The sequence below is a fragment of the Aricia agestis genome, chromosome Z, assembly GCF_905147365.1.
Source record: "Aricia agestis chromosome Z, ilAriAges1.1, whole genome shotgun sequence".
Lineage (NCBI taxonomy): Eukaryota > Metazoa > Arthropoda > Insecta > Lepidoptera > Lycaenidae > Aricia > Aricia agestis.
This window is the reverse complement of record NC_056428.1, coordinates 28,755,057-28,772,263: the sequence shown is the minus strand read 5'-3', so window position 1 is coordinate 28,772,263 and position 17,207 is coordinate 28,755,057. Positions and strand designations below refer to the sequence as shown.

Here is a 17,207-nt window from a genome sequence, read left to right as displayed (position 1 = left end):
TCACGTTCACAATTAAAATAAGTAAACAATAATTATAAATGTAATAATTATAAACGTAAGTTGATAAAAAATGCTACGCTATATACTTTACCGCGGCAGTCCCCGAGTGCCACACGTATTTTTTAATTTACCTTTTTTCTCGGGAACCCATCATAGTAGATTAACCCATTATAATCTATACTAATATTATAAATGCGAAAGTATCTCTGTCTGTCTGTCTCGCTTTCACGCCAAAACTACCGAACTGATTATAATGAAATTATGTATACAGATAGTCTAAAGCCTGAGAAAGCAAATAGGCTACTTTTTTACTGGAAAAAAGGGTTGTAAGGGGGTGAAAATGCGTAAATTTGTTCAAATTAAGTGAGTTCCAAAAATTCATAATAGATGGCGCCGTGCGTCTCCTACATCGCGCTGACTCTTGCTCAAACTTCTTTCTATAAAAGGTGGTATCATCTTTCATTATAGATTCGATTTATTCGATTTTTATTCATGGTCCTTTTCTGAGGTTATTTCTATTTAACATTATTAAATAACTCAGTCCTTTATCTATGCAATGACGTAACCTTAAACCTATCAATGATAAATATTAAATAGTTTATAAGTAAAGTTGTGTAATGAGGGGGCTAAATAAGCTTTAAAATTTGCTATAAAATATAAAGTTTATTAAATGAAATATTATGCGCACACTGCACAGCTGCAGCTGTTTTGATTTAAGGGGTACCAGGGTTTTTTTATAAAAGCTTTTGACACAAATTTTGTTGTCATCGCGCGCTATAAACTGAAGTTCATGCGGACGAAGTCCCGGGCAACAGCTAGTATTATAAGACAACTAAGAGCTAACTTTCCTATGTGGAATTTCGTATATCGAGCAAGATTTTCACATAACATTAAAATGTTTTGGCTAAAAATACCACAGCACACCTGCTAAGTTAAAATCCAAAATTCTAAAAATAGTGATATTTTTAATAGCTTTGTATAACAGGTGTTGACTAATTATGATAATATACTAGACTATTTATTATTGCTAAGAATTTTATACAAATTTTAATTAATCTAATTTTTTGGAACATTTGAATATAATTTAAGTAAATACAGATCAGGTAGGTTAGACTTGGATGCAATTTTTTTTAAATCTTTATTTTAAAATTTCACCCTTATGGCGGTTTTGTAACTAAACGTTTGCTTCCAAGGATTTCGTGTTCACGCGCGATATATATTTTAGTATTAAATACTGCTATTTAATTATACTTAGCCCCAATTTCACCAACGACTGTTAAAGTTAACGCCGGAATTAGTATCACGTTACCTCTTTCGATTTTCATATGAATGAAAGAGAAGACATTACATTTTAACAAGCTGTTAACACTAACAGACGTTGGTGAAATTGGGGCCTAAGCTAACATTTCGCTGGCCCCGGGCAATATAGTTTGTCAAAATCAAAAATCGTTTTGTTCAGGAGAGACAAAATAAGCTAATTTGTTTATAGTGCAGAGTACAGTGGACCAAAACAAGAGGTTGAATTGTCTTATGAAAGTATTTTTTTTTTCCAATTTAACTATATTATATCAAAATAATTGTAATACTTAGTGTAAAAAATTATAGAAATAATTGAAAAAATGTATAATACAACTATTAAGAGCTATATTGTTTTAATTGCAACATTGTTTATTGACTTTATATAAAAACACCAAACTGGTTGAGATTTACGAATCGCTTTAGATTTCGAGCGTACCAGCATTCTGGGGAATCTTACAACGAAAGCTTAGCTGTATCGTATCTCCACCGGATTTTTTAGTTATGTTTTATAGAGTAATGCAAGAATACAGTTTTAATCGTAAGAAAATTTTCCATTCAATAAAGCTTTTGTCATTTATTAAACCCAAAGTACTTACTTAAAAAAAAATAAGGGTGATAGACCGATATTCAGAGAAGCCAAAAAATCAAATAACATTAAAAAGGGCGTAACCGGCGTTTACCGCTTTATTGCCTAAGGTACATATTATTTTTAAGAAGTTGTGTGCATCATAAAGTTTGCAAGTTACCTATTTAGTATAGGTAGGTTACGAAGACATACATAATATACATATGACATAATAGGGACCTATCAGACAGGGAGAGGTCACGCGTTCAAGCGTTCGCGGTCAGTCGCACAGAAGCAATTCTGACGCTGTCATAACGCTCCCTATATTATGTAAACACAAAGAACGCAAAACTGACCGATTGAACGCTCCTTTTTTACTTAATGATCAGCTCCCGTATTTGACACATTATGCTAAGTACTCACATACGGTTTTGCTCGATAGTTTTACTCGAAATCGTGCAAAAACCACCGTGTGGACCGCAAAACTCACAGCTCGAAGGCTCGCATCGAGCCAGTTTGAAGGCTCGAATCGAGCCGGCTTGACAAATTTTTTGACACAGTCTCTTCCTTAGTTTTTATTATTCGTAGCTAATTTCCTTCGAACTGGAGTAAAACTATCGAGCAATGCTGAATGTGTGGACGAAAGCCCGAGCCATGGTCTACGTGATTGCTCGATCGAGCAAAACCGTATGTAAGTACTTACACTAACAGTTGCTTTAAATATTAATGTTTGGCATTTGACATTCCCGATTCTACGATTGTTGAGCTGTCTACAGAAAATCTCACCCTGTATTTCAGCAAAATCGATTCAGCGCTTTCGGTGAAAGAGGTGCCAGACATACAGTCAGACAGACAGAGAGTACACTTTCTCATACAGACATACAGTCAGACAGACAGAGAGTACACTTTCTCATTTATGATATTCGTATGGATAAACGGAGGAGATTCAATAATCATGGTTGATGGTACCGTATACCGCAGTCCAAAAGTCAACGCACCAACCCATAAACAAGCACATAGGCTAAAAAGTGGAGTACCAGTTGCAGTGGTGTTTAAAATGGACCTAAAAGGACCGGTCGAATTCGAGCGAGGTTATGAAAGATTTATGTACCGATCTCGTATTGATTCATTAATATAAGCTGTCGAGTGCGCTGTGCGCGTTGTAGGGTTCCGTATTAAAATCACGTTTGTTTCGGAGCCCTAGTTGTTTTTAATACATTTTTAGAACCTACAGCCGCCTAGTTAAGTCCTCTTTAGCTCAAAACGCGTCTGATTTCCAGTGGCTTACAAACAGTACAGATTTTGTGGCTTGGGAGATTGGTGATTGTCAATTGTCATAGAGCTCTACAAGCTTAGCATAGTTATTAAGGAAAACCTCTTTCTACGGCATATACAGACAAAGAAAATATAAGTTGATTTTGTCGTCAAAATCCATCATAATTTAGTTGTTCCGCATTTCTGCGGTCGCGGTGGTGAGAACAAGTCTCATATTGTTACTGATGTAGGTACTACTGTGGTTTGGTTAATGGGTACGGAACCCTAGAAACCAGAATACAGAGAAAAAGTGCACCAGCCCCGGAAGCGTTTTCAGGTTATGTAAACGCCTTATACATTATTTATTATGTACCCTTATTGGTTTTTGTATACAATGGCCTCCCGATGTAAATTGTCAGGCCACCGTATAATTTAATGTTTTTGCAACGCATTTTCAGTCGGTGCTTTTGTATTCCAACATGGCGAATTATTTTGAGGCTATAGAGTAAATTATGGACATGACCAATACCTGATTGTAATTACTCCGAAATAAAGTTATTATGTTGTAATTAAAACAAATAAGATAGGCGTAAAATAATAGATACTTACGTAAATTACGTACCTAACTAATAAAATGCGAAGTTCTAATTTTCATTTATAATAATAATAACTCCCACACCGGTTTCGGTGACGGTGCAGGTGGCCGGTTTCATAGAAACCAGGCCAGTTACGCAGGAGTAATTTTATAGTGCCCAAGTGTGTGCGCAGTACACATGAGCATTCTCTATTCCTTCTCATAACCCAGTGGGCCGGAAGACCGACACGACTGGCAAGAGATCAGGCGCAGGACCGACTTCATACATGCCCATCCGACATATGGATCATCTTACTAGTCATCAGGTGATCAGCCTGCATTGCCCTAACCAAACTTGGAAATAACATGTTTCCAACGCGGGAATCGAACCCACGACCTCCAAGTCAAGAGCCACACTCTTGATAACTGGACCACGGAGGCGCCTATTCATTTATATCCTAGGTAAGACAGGTATAATTATTATCAGCACGTCTAATGTAATGTCTTCTATTACAGTCCAAACGGATTATAAATAATAATAATAATCGATGCACAAAACTTTCGATAAAAATTTGCATGAAAATTTATGTTTTTTATAAAATTAAGGGGCAAACAATCCTGCATGCTTTGATTATAATATATTATCAAAGCCTGCACGTTTCCTGCACGTTTTCTTGCAGTATATAAACAGTGGCGCATACGATATATTAATAGAACCATTCACATGTCGATTGTACAGTGTACTGCACGATTTGTTGCAGTACAATTATCGATGTATGAATGTTAGGAGTGAGCACACTGAGACGGGCCGTGCCGGGGCGCATCGCAAAAATCCGCCTCCATACAATTTGTATGGAAGCGGATGCGCGTATCGCACACTGTGCCGGGGCGCATCGGCGCAGATTTTTGCTCGGCGGATTTCTGTCAATGCGACACGGCCCGACAAGACCCGCTGTGCCCCGGCAAGACCCGCTGCGCCCCGGCACGCGCCGACAAACTGTGCGCGTACCTTTAGACGTATACTGCAAAAATGCAGAATTGTGCTGTATGAACCTAGTCTAAGCTTGAGTAATGTAAAAACTTAAAAGTTAAAAGTAATTTAGAAGAAAGGTAGGAGGACGAAGGTACCTACCGCTGAGCTGATGAGCATGGAACTACGCCATAGACGTTGAATACGTAAAGGCCCGGGCAGACAACGTTTGCGGAGTCAGCTTAAATTATAATAGATATAATAGAAGCTTTTAGCGCGGGCTTTGACCGCGGCGACTGAATCAACAAATTCCGTAACGAGAAACCTAACACCGCCTCCGATCGGCACGGTGTTTGTGTGCGTGCGACTAGACGTATGCGAGTTATAATTGCATAAGTTGATAAAAAATACTATGCAATAGCTTTACCGCGGCAGTTCGCGAGTGCCACATGTGTTTTTTAAACCACATCTATCTAGTTGAGTTGCGTGCTAGAGTCGTGGGAAGTGAGAGTGTAAAATGCATTTTTAATTTAGTATAAATAGAAGGCCATGGGGTATTCAGATACACGTAGATAGATAACTGTTATTTATTATTAATAATACTGTTTAAGGTTAACGATAGCATAGAATTATTAATGAACAATGATCATTATAATGATTGATAATGAGGTAGTAGCGGTAGTTCCTGACAACTGAAAAACTTTTACTTATTCTAGACTAGCTGACCCGGCGAACTTCGTACCGCCTAACAGTCAATGAATGTCGTGTTACTTTTTAGCTGAACTAATTTAGGCTTTGATGAACGTAAAACAATGATACAAAATAATATATTTCGGACGTGGCATTGTCATTAAAATGTGCACTCGCATAAAACCACCAAATATAATAACAGTGCCTGAACTTTCGAGACATAGACAATAGCTCAAAGAGTATATAACCACTACGTATGAATAGCTTATCAAGAAAAATCATAGACAACCTATAAAAAGACATTTACACTTTTGTTAACCTGTAGATTTTTTTCCTTAATCTTATAACCTTTACCAACTAATTTTTTATTCCCTAAATTCCGTTCCTTTCCGATGATGTTATGTTTTTACTGTAGAATAAATCTTAGGTATTATTTTCGGGAGTTAAAAATTAAATAATTAATAAATAATTTCCGAAAATTAATGTCTAAAACAAACAAATATTGGTTTTAGACATTAGGTTGTAGACATTTTACAAAAAACAATGATATTCTATGTTACTAAAGTAACTAGATTGGAAGTTTACGGTAGCAACGCGTTGCCACTTCGAAGATGCCTGCAGGCATATCTCACATACATAATGACATAACGAATATATGACTTGACATTGTCTTTTGAACAAAAAAGTGGTTACGCATTTCTGAGAATCTTTTGTAAGACATTGCTACTCTAGTATTTTAGAAACTCATTGACAAAAAATAAATTTCTGAACGCACACATGATGACTTCAGAAAAAAATAAAGTTGTGGCTTAAAGGTCTTACCAACCAGGCCATAAGCTCCAAAAAAAAAAATAATTGTTACACTATTTGACAGGATTGGACAACAAATGTTTGACATGTAATAAACAAATCAGCATCTATTGAAATGATTAAGTATTCATTACACATATCGAGTTTTCATTATTTTTAAGATGTATTCTGCTATTCGGGACGGAAACAAATCCAACAAATCAAAAACCATGGCAATCGGTCCAGCCGTTCTCTAGTTATAAGTGTTGTAACAAACACGACTTTCTTTTATATATATATAGAAGATCAGTGTTTCCCAACCTTTTTCCGCCACGGGGAAAGGCGCGAAGGAAATCAGGCACAGTTTTCACTGACCCCCTTAACAAAATAAACAGCAAAAAATCGGATAATGTATGTACCTATATTATATACATAGTCCAGAGATGACTCATGTTACCAAACAGCGTACAGTCCTCAATTGTACACATGTATGTTTTTTGGGATTGACGTGACATAAACAAATTCACATGACAAGTCCGAAAAATCGCAGCTGTTGGCTAAAGCACACACTACACAGACGTATTTCTGTGCTCAAGCATGTTATTCTCACACCGTTTAAGTTTAAAACAAAACAACGTTTGCCGGATTTTTTTAACTGTATATTATATTCTACCTAATTACTAATATTATTATAAAGCGAAAGAGTTTGTTTGTTTGAACGCGCTAATCTCAGGAACTACCGGTCTGAATTGAAAAATTCTTTCAGTGTTAGGTTGGGTTGCACTTTAACAATAACTACAGTGCAAAATATCAAATCTTTGGTTAAAGGCGCAGACAGCTGCCAATTTGACATCTTTGTGCAGTTTTCTAGACGTATGTATTTCATTGATTGGCACAAAAAAAATATATGTGATTTTTGATTATATTTGGAAAAGCTTGTCCGATTTAAATAATAAAATAATTTACTCCTACTGGATGAAAAAAAATACCAAAGTCACATCTTTCGGGAACTTTAAACAGTTCTAACTAAAGTAATAATACAATCTATGCTTTAAAAATTTGTTTATTTGATACCTTTTACAAAAATCCAAAGATTGCCCGATTTGATTTTCGGCTCTGACATCTAGATTTCCCACAATATTTATTTTTCCTCTAACAAACGAAAAATATATCCACGCTTCTGAGTGAACATTTCACATCTCTCTCTCTCGCATGAAAACCGACAGTGTTCGCTGAGGCGCGGTGCTATGTGGACGTGTGACGGATTTCGCTCTGCCGATATTGTGATTTTAGTGTAATTGAAGCGTTTAGTTCTTAAAATTTGTATATAGGTATTTCTCATTGTTTTATAGTATATTAAGTTTATTCTGTAAATATTTGAAATTATATTGCGCGTCTGTAAAAATGGGTGACAAGAAAAAGAAAAGACGTCCAGCAAAAAAGCGACAGCTTCGTGAAAGCCACAAATACATGATGGAAGTAAAAGTAAGTTCAATTTTATCTACTTTCTAGTTGCGTACGTCTTTATTAAAAAAAAAACGAACAATTACGACCCCGAATCAAAATATTTCGTCACTCTCAATGTGTTTTAGGATAGCCAGGATCGTTGTGTCAAATAAAACATAAAAAAAACTGTATTACGATTGATTACGATTTACGAAAATCCTCTAAGATTCGAACCATAGACCTTGGAAATTGACATAATAATGTTATCACAATCGTTGTGATAACATTATATCAATTTCCAATAGGCCTATGGTTCGAATCTTAGAGGATTTTCGTAAATCGTAATACAGTTTTTTATGTTTTATTTTATCACTGATAATAATTTTGCTTTGTATCTGAACATTTATGTTGGAGTTTTGCACTCCAAAATAAATGTTCAAAAAGTTAAAAAATCACCACACATAAAGTTGATTATTTCGTTAGCCTAAATAAGTTTTAGCGTCGCGCGTCGGGGATCGCTCTGATAAATCAATATTCAATCGGTCTATGGATCGAGTTTCAGAGAATTTTCGTAATACTTTTTATGGTTTTTTTTAATCACTATTAGCACAGAATAAATAATAGTACAAGTACTATAATTAGGTACTATAAGTTCATTTTGCTTTGAATCTGAAGTTTTATTTAGGCCTTTATTATTTAAATTTTTATTTCAGGCGGCGGAAAACCATGGATAGTGCAATTATTGATAACCCAAACGAATCACCAAATTCCAATTCAGATCCAGCGGCAGGTAGTATGTTGGAAAGGTAATATAAGTTTATTTATCTACTTATTATAAGTTGTAACCAAACGTCTTTCACGACTACGAAACACAGCGCAAGGGCTGTTTCACGCCGGCTTTCCTGTGAGTCCGTGGTATTTCTCTGGTCGAGTCGGCCCATTCGTGCCAAAGCATGGCTCATTCATTGTATTTTTTATGATCCAGTTTATCTATTACAAGCTATTTTAGCCTTTTTATGATATTATTATGATTTAATTTTTTTCCAGTCGACCGAAAACGATGGAATTAGATAATAACACAGTGGAAAATGTAGCAAATGCCGATCGCAATATAACGACGGGTAGTATTTTAAAAAGGCAAGTATATTTTTACAATTACGATAGGCTAGGTAAATATAGATATAATAAGTTTATTACTATTTGAGCGCGATGCGATTGCGCGATTCTTTCAGCTCTATTCAAGGACATGCTCCGTAAGGGCCGGGACACAAAATCACGGCACGACGACGCGACGTCGTACGGCGCCGGACCGTGTTTTTGTGCCCCGGCCCTATTAGGGTGCGGCTTCACTGCGGAGTAGGGGTGAGCGTTATTTCACGTCACTATAGTTACAATAACTAGCTACATACAGTAACCGAATAACTAGTTTCGAGTCGTATTTATATAGTAGAGTAGTGATTTTTGTAACGTTTTTATTGCATTGGGTGGTATGAAGTACCGTCGAGCGATCGTCGCGTTGTTTCGTTTGGAGTCGCAGCTAGCGCCCGCCGCCCACTGCACCGGTCGACCTAGCGAGCGACAGCGAGTTTGCTATAGTCCGCGCGGAACTAGTTGGCCGCGCCGCCGGTATGTGAGCATACCGGCGGCGCGGCCAACTAGCCAACTAGTTCCGCGCAGATTACCTAGCAAAAATATTAATTAGTTTATATCAATACTAATATTATAATTGGGAAGAGTTTGTTTGTTTGTTTGAACGCGCTAATCTCAGGAACTACTGGTCCGATTTGAAAAAAGGCTATAGGCTATAGGCCCGCGCGCGCGCCTCATCCCGGCGTCACCCCCTTTCATTCCCCCGCGCCGCGAGTGACCTTTCTGCAACGATTTTAAATGGGATAAAATATTGTCATTTAAAAAAAAATAACACCCATTTTTTTGGTTAAATGGGCTCTCCTAATGAAACCTAAGCCCTGCGGGGCTAAAATGGTGATATTTAGCAATTCCTCTCAATCAATTCAGCAAATGAATTGTCAAAACTGACAAATGCAAAAATATAAAAATGAATTGCAAGCAGAGTTGCATTTTGCGATATTAGAGAAATGAATCATATTATGATTCGTCTCATGATTCAACAAAGCGACCATTTTAGCCCCGCTGGAATAATTGGGCAGGAAGGTTTAATTGAGAATGTTACTAGGTATGCCAAATTGCTTGAAATTTTCTCACAGTAAAGCCTGTATGTATACAAATACACTAGTTTTTGTTGCAGTCAAAAATACCTTGTAGTTTTGATTTTATAGGCATTCAAAGTTTCAAAAAATATCGATTCCCGCTAACAGTCCCGCGACCGCTTGTGACGTCATAGCACAATTCTGCCGCGCGGGTCCTATACAATAAACGTGATTTTTTGCTCTATCTCAATAACGGCAACAGGTAGGCACTTGAAATTTTCACCGAGGCCTTAATTATATGTGTACTTTAATAATTAATAATAATATTATATTATGTTACTAATCGGACTCACTTATGAATACACATACCGTTATAGTGCAAAATAGGCCAAAATTTGTGATTTTTGTATAGGAGCCCCCCTTAATTTTTTATTTTATTATAATATTATTATTGATTATTAAAGTACATATATAATTTAGGCCTTGATGAAAATTTCAAGTGCCTACCTGTTGCAGTTATTGAGATAGAGAAAAAAATCACGTTTATTGTATGGGGCCCGCGCGGCGAAATTATTGTGATATGACGTCACACCGTTACCGGGCGCCCGCGTCGTACAGTTACAACTTGTTTCGTCGGTTAAAAATCACATAACGACCCACCCCTACTGCGGAGTGCAGCGTATTAGCCTAATAAAATTTTTAGTATACCTTTTTAATGAAATTAGAAGGCAAACGAGCAAAAGGCTTTTTTAAATATTGAGTTCTGTATAATTTTATCCTAATTCCTATTTCCCAATAATCTAAAAGTTAATCATTTTAATTTATGAAATTTTGTGGTGATCCAGTTTTTAAACTGTTGTTAAATGTCGATGTCTCAAAGTATAAACTTACTTACAGGCTGGAAGAAAAAAGTACCCATGACACTGGACTATGTAGTTTGGAGGCTGAATGTGATGCTGAAAAGCTTATTGTTGAAACTGCACTTCCTCAGAAGAAACCTGATGTCGGAAGAAGAATTATAAGTGTTTCATATTTTTATAAGAGGTTGCAAGAAATTTCTCATCATGGTCCTCTTGGATGTGATTTAACTGACATAGAACTAGTAGGTGAAAAGCAAGATGGCCTCAATTCAAAATTCACATTTCTATGCATACTTTGCAATCTAATATTGATAATAATTGATAGTGACTCAAATGAAGACCATTACATGCCTATCAATAATAATAAGGCAATATTCGTAACCTGAAATATGGAGCTGCCCTTGCACCTTATAAAACCAGGAGTGATTTTTGTCTATATTTAATTTGCCCTGTTTATCTATTTTCCAAAATGTAACTTTTTGTTGTGTTATAGCAGCGTCTACTCCAGTGTTATATGCTGTGATGGGACATTTAATTTCTAAAATAGTTTTTTCATCGCAAATTCCATCGGGCGTTGCTCCTAAAAATGGCAAGTCTGTATCTATAAATAGCCCGCAAGGCTTTACTTTAATTCCTTCTTGTAATTCTAAATCTCTTATTGCTTGTTTTTAATTTTCTTGGCCATGTTTGATAGAAGAAACGAAGCTTATTTTTTTTTAATATAAAATGTCTTTTACTAGGTTAGCACTTGCAGTGTTGGGTCTTCTTTTTATTACCCGGCCAAAGTTTTCTAATAATTTTCTAATAATTTCATCATGATCACGCTTTGGGTCAAATTTGTGTCTTTGATGGGATATTTCGTATCAGTTTGTAAATTTTTAGCCTATTACAGAAGTTCCGAAGTAGGTGATTTCGGCATTCAATTTTCTCGACACAGGGTTTGTACGTGTTCCTTGTTGAGAGTTCACTGTAAAAGTAGCAGCGCTGAAAGACCTAATTTTTTTTTCTTTTGTATGGGGAAACTCGTGACACTTGCCCTTGCTCATACAAAAGAAAAAAAAATAGTCTTTCAGAGCTGCTACTTTCACAGTGAACTCTCTACAAGGAACACGTACACACCCTAAAGTATTACATACTGTATATATATATACAGTATGTAATACTTTAGGGTGTGTACGTGTTCCTTGTAGAGAGTTCACTGTGAAAGTAGCAGCTCTGAAAGACGATTTTTTTTTCTTTTGTATGAGCAAGGGCAAGTATATATATATATATATATATATATATATATATATATATATATATATATATATATATATATATATATATATATATATACATAGCTGGGCATTAACTCGTTAATCCGTTAATCGTTAATTAACGAAGTTAACATTTTGATTAACGGATTAACTTTTAAAAATATTAACGGACTGGTTAACTTCCGTTAATATGCAGAAGTCCGTTATTCGTTATTCCAATGCCTACTATTTACCGCACGGCACCGCGGCGCCGCGCGAAAACAGGTTCAGACGAAACAAAAATAATACTAGATATACATTTTCAGGCGCATGCGAGTGAGAAGATATTTGTTTCGTTTTATCATTTCATTATGTTGATAAAGAAGAGTGCAGTATAATTTAGTTACCTAACTAAATTATACTGCACTCTTCTTTATCAACATGCAAATTATTTATAATAACAATAAACTATATCTATAATAATTATTGTATTGTAATTTCTACCTAGAATACAATAATTATAGAAGTATTTTGTTTTGTCCCTAACCTGTTAACTTCCAAAACCTTAAACCAACAGGTTTTGTATGTACACTAAAGCAATGATATAAGTTACAACAAGGCCATATTACACATATTAACGGATTAACGATTAACGTTAACTTGCACTAATTCGTCCGCAGTGTAACGCTTTAACGTTTAACGAAGCTAACATTTTTTTTAACGGATTAACGACGGCGACCATTAAGTTTGTGCGACGGGATAGCGATCAACGTTGCCATGGTGACATACTTACCTATTTACGGCCGTTCCCAATATTTGATCTATCTCTGGTTTTGCCCTACTAGAGATAGGAATAGCTCACAATTGACAAAATATATGTCTCTAATGTCTAATGTGAGCTACTCATATCTCTAGTAGGGCAAAACCAGAGATAGATCATATATTGGGAACGGCCGTTAGTCACTTAATTAAAATAATAATATTATCGTAAATATAATATTATGGCAAAGCAACGTTTGCCGGGACAGTAAAAAACGATTCCTGAATTTTGTTTTATTTCTTGCTGTACTTATGTAATTGTAATTTTAATGTAAATTGTAATGTAACAGAAAAAATGTTTATGAAAAAAATTGAATGTTTTTACGCAGTTGGGTTTTGTCATTATTTTATAATATAATAGGTATATTATAAAAGAATAACTGTGTTTTATTTACCATAAGTAAGCCTTACACGTCTACCGGGGACGGGAGAGATCCACCTGTACAGCACGCAGGTATGCCTGCACATGTATACCGGTATGTGTGTGGGACCTGGTCGCCTGCGCAGGTCCAAAAAACTGCACAGGTATATTCCCTCACACATTCCGGTCTACCTGCGTAACGTGCGTGTATGGCTTACATTACTACCACAATAGACATAACGAATCAGTATAATATCGACTTCAAACTTTTAAAGATTCCCGCGTATCCTCGAGGACAAACGTGCATTTTTTGTAAGTTTCAAGCATTTATGCACTTTAGTTTAATGATTATAAAGTTTATTTTCAAGTGCGTTAATATTACCTCTCCGCTGTGCTCCGTTCTGCACTAATCTTCCGCACTCTTATAGTTCGCTCACGGAAGTATAGTACATAGTATTTATTTATTACGCGCCATCTATTGAAATCTCTATGCGACAGCTCAATATTAATCAAACCTATCTTTTAGAAGTTCCCGGTTTAGCCGCTAGCAAAGCTGGCGCTGTCTTATCGGACAATTAGGGGGCGTGGCTTAGAAATGCGAATCCTCAAGGTCATTGGCAGTTGTCAGCGTCTTAACCACGCTTCAGGTGCAACCCAACCTTAGATAGTCCATTTATCGAGGAAGGCTATATTATTTTATAGACTAATAGGAGCTAAGACTTATACGAGCGAAGAGTAGAGAAAAATGTGGAAAAAACGGGGGAAATTATTTGAAATTGCTTATTATCTTAAGAACTACTGGAACAATTTTTATGTTATTTAGGACACATGAAGAATAGACCCCGTGACCCTACTACATAGGCTATTTTTTGTAAAATGTAAGGTTTACGTGAAATTCCTAAATTACGCGGGCGAAGCCGCGCGGAACATCTAGTTGTATAATAATATTAATATTATAGATATTATTGTCCTAAAATAATTTTAGCGACATCTATGTTTACTAATAGAATACAATGTCAAGTAGCATAATATACTAGGGAAATTCCTTACCTCACGCCTTTCTATGTTTGTTATAATAATTCGTACTAGATGGCGCTTTAAGTCATGGAACAGTGACATCTGTCATAGCTATAATGAACTTGTTTGAAAGTTTGCTTTGTGGCCCGAGGCAATGTTATGTAGTTCACGACTTTATTCATAGATGTCACTCTTTTGTTTTTAGGGTTCCGTACCTAAAGGGTAAAAAATAAAAACAATCTACACGACAAACGTCACGACATCCGAAAGGATCGCATGACTCAAGCGCAATATTTCTTACACCGTATATAAGCAAAACAATGTTTGCCGGTTTATTGACGTCAAAATAAAATAAGTGACATCTATTTAAATACTAGTGACCGACCGAACTTTCGGTTTCGGTTTCAGCCAGTTTCGGCCAAAAAATCTAGTTTCGGCCTTGGTTTCGGTTTCGGCCAAAATATAGCCGAAACCGAAACCGAAACTCATGCATCGTTCGGTAAACTTCGCTGTTAACTACAGCTTGCTTGCCAGCGAGGCTCTGGGGCAGTTCGCCACCATCTATTTAATCATGTTTTGAGATTATGTATTCCAGATTAGTCCCAAATCAAAAATTAGCTCTTCGTTTTATTTTCATTATATTATTGAATTTTATTTCTACGATTAAAGCAGGCTTATTTAATATATAACTGTTGGCAAATTACGTGCTATTTTAACAATGTTTCCCAAACAAACGATTTAGTAAATGCTATGATAAATTGATTATATTGTGTGTGACCTTTATTTACTTAAGAATTTTGTTTGTGAGATTATAAGATATCTTAGGATATATCTTGTGAGATTTATCTAGTAAATCATCTCGCTTCACTCTTTTTTTTTTGGACACGCAATCTCTTAGACCGCTCCTACCCTGCTAGAATCTTATCTAGCCTACTTCCCCGTAAGCTTTACTCTTGCGGCGCTCAGTATATTTTTCAGGTTTAGTGGCAAAACGCCTTCTGGAGAAAAAAAATGTGACGTCAACTGTAAGTTTGCTTAGTCATTTTGTTTTGAACTTCGACCGCGGTCGTGTCCATGTCTCCCATAAAAATAATATACTGCGATTATTGATTTTGTTGTCAGTAGTACGTCGTTCAGTAGTATGTCTAAGGGAGGATTTCACCAATCGCACAACTTCGTTTTATAACATTGAGTTCACATTAAACGCGTTCCTACGGGGATCAATAAAAAAGCAAGAAACGATATATAAACTACCCAAACTCATCATTTTTTTCGTCTATGATTTTCGATTCGCCATGACAGTACACTGGCAGGACTTTAACGGCTTTAATGAAGTTTAACCGTGCAACATTGGACGTTCTGAAGACAAAACTCGGATTTGTTGTGAACTTTATTTTAGTGAAATGCAATTTGGTGCTATAAACGCTTTATACGTGTAGAACCAATTTAGTGTACACTAAGCGCGTTCTATTTGTAGGTGAATCGCACCTAAATAAAATTACTTCAAATAACTTCTGCTCTTGTTTCTTAGGGTTATCCTTCGTTATAATACATTAAGGGGAATTTCACCAATCACACGTAAACGTTTTATTAAACTAAGTTCTCATTGAACAATGAACGCGTTTATATGGCAACGTGAATGTCGTTTTGTTTCAAATAGATTTTACATTCTTCATTTAATCGCGATTAATGAATCTAAGTTTACGTTATACGTTTGATTGATGATTTTTATACGTTATTATCATCTTTGAGCCTTGTCACGTTGTTATAGTAACAAATAGCAAGAAACGATAAATAAGCTAACCAAACGCATATCTGTGAAAACTGTCAACTTAACAATTATTTCGCCTATGTTTTTCGATCTGTCATACACTACACCGATAGGACATGTGTTTTATGAAGTTGAAACTCGAATATTGGGCGTTCAGAAGATAAAATTCGGATTTGCTGTGAATGAGATGAAACGCATCTACTTGGAATCTATTAAAAAAAACGGAATATAGTACAAAAAGTTATTAGAGTCTAAGAATTATAATATTTATGGTAAGAAATGTCGCAAAAAGTAAAAAATTCAATATGGTACTTTTTCTTTAGTTTAAAAAAATGTAATTTATGTTAAAAATCAATAAATTTCAGTAAATAATCGTAATTTTGAATGTTTTACCAAGTTTCGGTTTCGATTTCGGTTTCGGCCGAAACTAAGAGTAAGGCCGAAAGTTCGGTTTCGGTTTCAGTTTCGGCTGAAAAATCAGTTTCGGTCGGACACTATTAAATACTAATAAAATAAGTACAATGTAAAAGTAGCTCCTCGATTATAATAATAAATAATAATGGGTGATTTTATAAGAGGTAGATACTTATAGGATTTGCTTTTAAAAAAAACACAAAAAATTTAAAAAAATATGAAATATTATGTATTGGAATAGATAGTAGGTACGATCAATATAATTAAATGTTTAAAGATGATTGCATGCAAATGTTGGCCGCGGCTCCGCTTTAGATGGTCCATGCGCCAGGTCCAATTTTGGCACTCTCTCTCCAACATATTGACCGGTATTTCACGAATAAATACTTCAACATTGGCTGCCAGTGCGTCAATCGTTGCTGGTTTATCCCTGTAGACATGAGCCTTAACAATTGAGAGCCCAATTGAGAGCCGTCTTCGGTGAACAGTTTATCTCACGTTTTGAAGTCGTCAATTGGCCGCCAAGATCGTGTGATTTAACGCCTTTGGACTATTTCTTGTGGGGCCATGTGTGAGAAGCGCTGTCACCTGTGCTTTTCAATTTAGTTCTGGAATATGTCCTCAAAGAAGTGATTGCACTAGATGTAGGGCTACAACTGAATGGGAAACATAGGTTGATATGGTATGCCGACGACCTGGCATTACTGGGTGAAACTCCAGAGGAAGTGGCCAGCGCGGCCGAAGTCTTAGAAAACGAAGCCCTTAAGGTAGGCCTAAGTATAAACCGCGAGAAAAAAGAATACCTCCACATTAAACGCTACAAAAACACGCGCACAAAACGAGAAGACCTGAATGTGAGAGGGATTTCTTATAAAGGGACGGATTTAAATACTTAGGCTGCACCATTACCGACACCAACACGAGGCAGGAGGAAATAAACACCCGCATCCAAAACACCTTACGATGCAGCGCGGC

The 17,207-nt window shown here is 36.1% G+C and overlaps 1 protein-coding gene across 1 annotated transcript in view; it reads left to right on the top strand.

Moving 5' to 3' along the window:
* The window catches only part of LOC121739197 (LIM/homeobox protein Lhx9-like), a 52,779-nt gene extending 43,013 nt beyond the window's left edge, over window positions 1-9,766 (top strand). Inside the window, exon 8 of the transcript XR_006037410.1 lies at window positions 9,756-9,766. The gene's annotated coding sequence lies outside the window, so the exon portion shown is untranslated. The remainder of the gene's footprint in view (window positions 1-9,755) is intronic.
* The last annotated feature ends 7,441 nt before the right edge of the window (window positions 9,767-17,207 follow it).